Here is a 6,653-nt window from a genome sequence, read left to right on the forward strand (position 1 = left end):
TGTGTAATAATGTATAATAACCTATTATATCATATATCATGTGGTATAATGTATCATATCCTATTATATTGTATCATATCATGTGGTATAATGTATCATATATTATATACTTATCATGTGGTTATAATGTATTATAACATATTGTCATGTGGTTTATCATTTTATATCATATCTTATTATATTATATCGTATTGTATTATATTGTATCTTGTATACTGTGTTATCATGTGGTATAACGCATCATATTTACTGTATTTTAACATATCATATGGTTTAATGTATCATATATTAGATTGTATATCATTTTATATTATTACATTAAGTCGTATAATTTCGTATAATATATTTTTGGATATTTTATATTGTATCAGGTCACATCACATCGTATAATACACTATAATTATGTCTAATAATTTATCATCAGATGTCATATCGTGTCGTAACATTTCGTATCGTACTGTATATTATATTAAATGATATAATGTTATAGATATTATCTTTATATGGTCTCATGTCCTACACTGTGTCGTGTCACATCATGTTGTATCATAACTGTATTCATTCCTATTCTTATCAAGAGACATTAGTTTATTAGTGTTTACTTGTTACTATTTTTTATGATGTATTGCTCAGATTTACTTTTATTTTATTAAATATTCTTAAAGTCATTCACACCGGACATTGTTTATTTATCTGATTATTTTAACAGTGCGTACTGTAACCTGTTGACTTTCAGCACACCGCATCATGTCGTGATGGATTCTTTTTTGTTCTGCTGAAACGTAGTGTATAATATCGTGTGTGTTTATCGTGCTGAAGTTCGCTCGTTAAGACTCGTCGGTGTCGTTGTATCGTAGCGTCACAGACGTCACGCCGTATCGTACACTAGAATACTGTCATGTCATCGTATCGTATCGTATCGTAAATCCACTGCTTCGCAGCTCACAAACATTTTAGCTACTGACTTTATTTTGTTTCTAAATCACTATTTTGAATTAAAAAAAAAAATTAAATGTAAGCCAGTAAATTTCCATGAATAAAAATGTATCATAGATTATTAAGATTATTAAATAATGTAACCCTGTAGGTGTGTTATACTGTAGCAGTGTGCGGTATTTTACTTCCTCACGCTGCATCATCATATATTAGAAATTATTATTATTATTATTATTATTATTATTATTATTATTATTGTTGTTGTTATTATTGTGATTATTATTTATATTGTTATTATTACTTTCATTATTATTATTGTTATTACTGTATTATCATTATTATTGTTATTATTATTATTGTTGTTGTTGTTGTTGTTGTTGATGTTGATCTTGATCTTTATCCTTAGTTGTGTTAGTGCTTTAGACGGTATCGTGCAGCACACCACGGACTGTACCGTATCGCAGGTGCGTTTCATCACATTGTATCGCTACGGTTGCGGTTCAGACCCGTAATTAACGCGGATTTGTAGGATTTCACGCCGCCGCGCGTAACTCCAGTCCCGCCAGCGCGCTATTAGTCACACTGGTCATTACTGAGTAATCGGTGCTGCTGATGCGCGCGCGGAACCGTTTCTGCCTCCGGTCTACTGTTCGGACTCTCTATCGGCTCACGCCTACCGGGCACGAGCTCCGAAACGCACCATCACGCACGCAGGATGCATGTCCTCACGCACAGTCATCATCAAAAATAACACAAGCAGGTGTGTGTGTGTGTGTGTGTGTGTGTGTGTGTGTGTGTGTGTGTGTGTGTGTGTGTGTGTGTGTTTAATTCGTTTCGATCTCGCTTTCTTACCTTGTCGTTTGCACGCGCGCAACGCAGTCTCGGCAGAACCGTCAGCAGCGTCCCGCGGCGTCGCGCGCAGCGTCAATGAAAAGGGGTCGGTTCGCATTTCCAGTGCGCGCGCGTGTCGGTATTGTCTAACAGCTCGAGCCTTTTTATCCGTCAGGGAGTCGCGAGACAGGCTCCAGTCCGGCGGCAGCAGCAGCAGCAGCACGGTGCTCGGTTACCGGGGGGAAAAAACGCACTCACCAGCGCGCGAGAGCTGATGTGTGTGTCTGTGCGTGCGTGTGTGTATAGATGCGTGTGTCTAGGGTTGCCAGATTGGATGCCTTTACCGGCTTCGTGCCTTCAATCACGGAAAGAAAGGCGGGATCCACGACACAAACTGCTCCAACCATCTGAGTAAGAATAATCCTTCGTGCCAGTTTCTATAGATTGCAATTTTGAAAAATGGAAAATAAAATGACCTTTGAACTTTTTTTTATTTCATTCAAATTAATTTTTAATGTATTTATTTATTTATTTAAATAATGAATTAATTATCTTTAAAGCTAGGAATCTGGCAACCCGAATTTCTGCCATACAGACTGATCACCAATCTTAACCGAGTCCACGCCCACTTTTATTCTGATTGACAGTCAGGCACAACGCTATTGACACGCCCAGTGGGTCTGTTTTTAATTAACAAATAAAGAAACAGAATATATATAAAACGGAGATGTCATTTTATATGATTTATATTATTATTTTAAGTGTTTTTAAAGTCTTCACATTAAACGAGCTTTTGATGCAGTGAATCGTATACAGTTTATAATTATTCCTGTATATTAATTATTTGTTTATTTATTGTTTTTTTCTTCTTCTCAGTTCCATTCATAATTTCTCTCTCCACCCTAAAAACAAGTCACCGTGTACAATCTGGCAACCCAGAGGATGCTGCAGGAACCACAGCGCTTGCGCAGACTTATAAGGTTTTAGTCGATTGGTTTAAATTCCTGTTCTTCATCCTGTTACTTTATTTTTATTATAAATATCGTTTTGTCAGAATTAATGGCACGTTTTAATAAATAAATCACAAAATGGGACTCGAATCGGCACATCTGGGTGAAGAGGGATGATCCAGGTGTTTATGGTTATAAACCTCTCGGCTCCCTATTGTGCACTCAGTAGGATGTAGGGATTAACACAATGTAGTGCACTACACTTCAATCTATTACACACTGCCCTATGTAGTGCACGTCTATAGGCACTAAAAACCTTTTACAGGAAGAGTTAGATAAACTCATTACTACAGCTAAACCAACACCTTGTTCACTAGACCCCATCCCAACCAAATTACTGAACGAAGTGTGACATAAAGTCTTCTTAATATTATTAACTCCTCGTTATCTTTAGGTTACGTCCCTAAATCCTTCAAGTTGGCAGTTATTAATCCCCTCATTAAGAAACCTAATTTAGACCCTAATGAACTATACAATTACAGACCTATTTCACACCTAACGTTTATGTCAAAAATACTAGAAAAGGTTGTGTTTGTTCAACTGAGCTCCTTCTTACAGGAGAACAACATCTCTGAAGAGTTTCAGTCAGGTTTCAGGTCCCATCATAGCACAGAAACAGCACTTGTGAAAGTTACAGATGACTTGCGTGTCACTGTTAGTTCTACTTGACCTTAGTGCTGCATTCGAAACTATAGATCACAACATTCTCCTAGATCGCTTACAAAATTACACAGGTACTCGTGGTCAGGCTTTAAGTTTTAAAGTAAGGTTTAAATCCCACCTTTCTGATCGACAACATTTTATAGAATTTAATCGTAAATCCTCCAGTTTATTGCCAGTTAATTATGGGGTCCCTCAAGGATCAGTTCTAGGACCTCTGCTTTTCTCGATATACATGCTTCTATTAGGGAACATTATTAGAAGACATGGGATTAATTTCCCCTGTTATGCTGACGACACACAGTTATATATCTCATCAAAACCAGATAAAATAGATTAATTGTCTAAATTAACTCAGTGCATTAGAGAGATAAAATATTGGATGAGTCTTCTTCCACCTTAGAAATATCACCAAGCTGAGAAACATCCTGTCTGTCTCTGATGCTGAGAAGCTAGTTCATGCCTTCATGACCTCTAGACTGGACTATTGTAATGCATTACTAGGTGGTTGTCCTGCATCTTTAATAAATAGGTTACAGTTAGTCCAAAATGCAGCTGCCAGAGTTCTCACTAGGACAAGAAAGTATGACCTTTAACCCCAATGTTATCATCTCTACACTGGCTACCTGTTAAGTTTAGAACTGATTACAAACTGCTGCTACTTACATACAAGGCTCTTAATGGTTTAGCTCCCATGTATCTAACTAGTCTTCTAACACGTTACAATCCTTCACGCTCTCTGAGATCACAAAACTCAGGACTTCTGCTAGTTCCCAGAATATCTAAGTCTACTAAAGGTGGTAGAGCGTTTTCTTATTTAGCTCCCAAACTTTATAACAGTCTTCCTGATAGTGTTCGGGGCTCAGACACACTTTCCCAGTTTAAATGTAGATTAAAAGCTCACCTCTTCAGTCAGGCGTACACATAATACATCCCATAATATTGTGCACTATAATACCTGCCTTGATAATATTATGAACAGCAGCTACATTAATTCCTCTCCACCGCGTCTCTCCTTCTACCCATCCCGAGGCATCCAGACATTGTACCAGCTCCGATCGTATACTGTGTCGTGAAGTTTTTGGACCTCCACTGAGATGAGGGCGACTCTGTGAGGATCCTGAGGCATCTAAAGATCTACAGCTCCAGTTAGACTCTGTGATACTAAAGAGGAGACGTGAACTCCATGTGATCTTTTACATCACTACAACATTTATCAGACTGTATATATATAATCACACCCCCAGTGTCACCCAGATGAGGATGAGGTTATATAATCACACCCCCAGTGTCACCCAGATGAGGATGAGGTTATATAATCACACCCCCAGTGTCACCCAGATGAGGATGAGGTTATATAATCACACCCCCAGTGTCACCCAGATGAGGATGAGGTTATATAATCACACCCCCAGTGTCACCCAGATGAGGATGAGGTTATATAATCACACCGCCAGTGTCACCCAGATGAGGATGAGGTTATATAATCACACCCCCAGTGTCACCCAGATGAGGATGAGGTTATATAATCACACCCCCAGTGTCACCCAGATGAGGATGAGGTTCCCCTTTGAGTCTGGTTCCTCTCAAGGTTCCTTCCTTTACCATCTAAGGGAGTTTTTCCTCCCCACAGTCACCTGAGTCACCTCAGACTTGCTCACAGGGGATAAATACATACACATTTAAATATATCTAATATTAATATGGGATTTTTATATTATATTAATCTTTATATTATTCTTTATAATAACCTTTTGTTCTGTGTTTATGTTCCTGTAAAGCTGCTTAGAGACAATAATCGTTGACACCCTATGTAGTGCACTACAGTATGTAGTGAGTAGGGAGCTGAATGTCACTGACTGTAGCTAGGAGTCATGGCCTATGTAGTGAACCTGCATAGGGAGCAGGTTTTATTTAGGGCACTACAAACTGAATGAGCCTAAATGTTCCACTGTGTAGTACACTATGTAAGGAGAAGTGGAAGACACACACACACACACACACATACACACACACTACAGTAGTGTCTAACACTAAGCTGTTGAGTTGATGAATATGTGAAATAAATCTGATTAATATGCAAGAGCAATCTGATGAATATGCGTAATTAGTAGATGAATATGCACAAGCAGCTACTTCCTTGATTTGCTTGTGTGAGTGTGTGTGTGTGTGAGTGTGTGTGTGCGTGTGTGTTTGTCTGTCTGTGAGCTTTTCATATACGAGATCACATAAATGAGTGCATGTGCACGCTTATCAGACGGATCGTGTGTGTGTGTGTGTGTGTGTGTGTGTGTGTGTTTGCTTTGCTAGTGAGGCTAAATGCTCCTGCGGGACTGAGCTAGCATTAGCATCTCAAAGCCTGAACGCAGCCCTGTCAGAAGTCTTAGAGCCTTCATGTGAACATGAAAATGTCTCGTCTGAGCGTGTGTCAGTTTGTGTGTGTGTGTGTGTGTGTGTGTGTCTGTGTCTGTGTGTGTGTGTGTGTGTCTGTGTCTGTGTCTGTGTGTGTGTGTGTCTCTGTGAGTGATCGTTTCACTACTGACATGACATGGCAATCACACAGACGGTTTCATGACAGCACACACACACACACACACACACACACACACACACACACACACACACACACACACACACATACACACACACACACACACAGTGAATTCTTTAACACACTTCTCCTTTTCTTTTCTTTTCTTTTGTGCTGATAAAAGAGAGATAGGGATGGCAACCCTGTGTGTGTGTGTGTGTGTGTGTGTGTGTGTGTGTGTGTGTGTGTGTGTGTGTGTGTGTGTGTGTGTGTGTGTGTGTCATCGTCGGTTCGATAAGGATCGTTTAGACTATTGGCAGTATAATAGACAGGCTAAGTCGTCCCGGCAGGCTGCTGCTTTTGTAAGCTTCGCCAGCTGAAAGGGCTTTTGAGCTGCAATGAATTGTGGGTAAATCCTGCACTAACATATTGACAGATGTTCAGATTGTAACGGACGCGTTACGCCAGAAACCTCTGCTTACAACCCCAACAGTAGTTGACTAACGTGGGAGTAGAGCGCTGAGCTCGAAACGTGTCTAATGATCATGTAAACATTTTCGACAGAGCGAATATAAACATAGGGCACTATAACGATAACTCACTCCCTACTTAGTGCACTTTTATTGAAACACGTCGCATCACGTAGCTCAAATGTCATCTAAAACACTACTCTGTTAAACACTACT

This window comes from Tachysurus fulvidraco, chromosome 26, assembly GCF_022655615.1.
Source record: "Tachysurus fulvidraco isolate hzauxx_2018 chromosome 26, HZAU_PFXX_2.0, whole genome shotgun sequence".
In the NCBI taxonomy this organism is placed as follows: domain Eukaryota; kingdom Metazoa; phylum Chordata; class Actinopteri; order Siluriformes; family Bagridae; genus Tachysurus; species Tachysurus fulvidraco.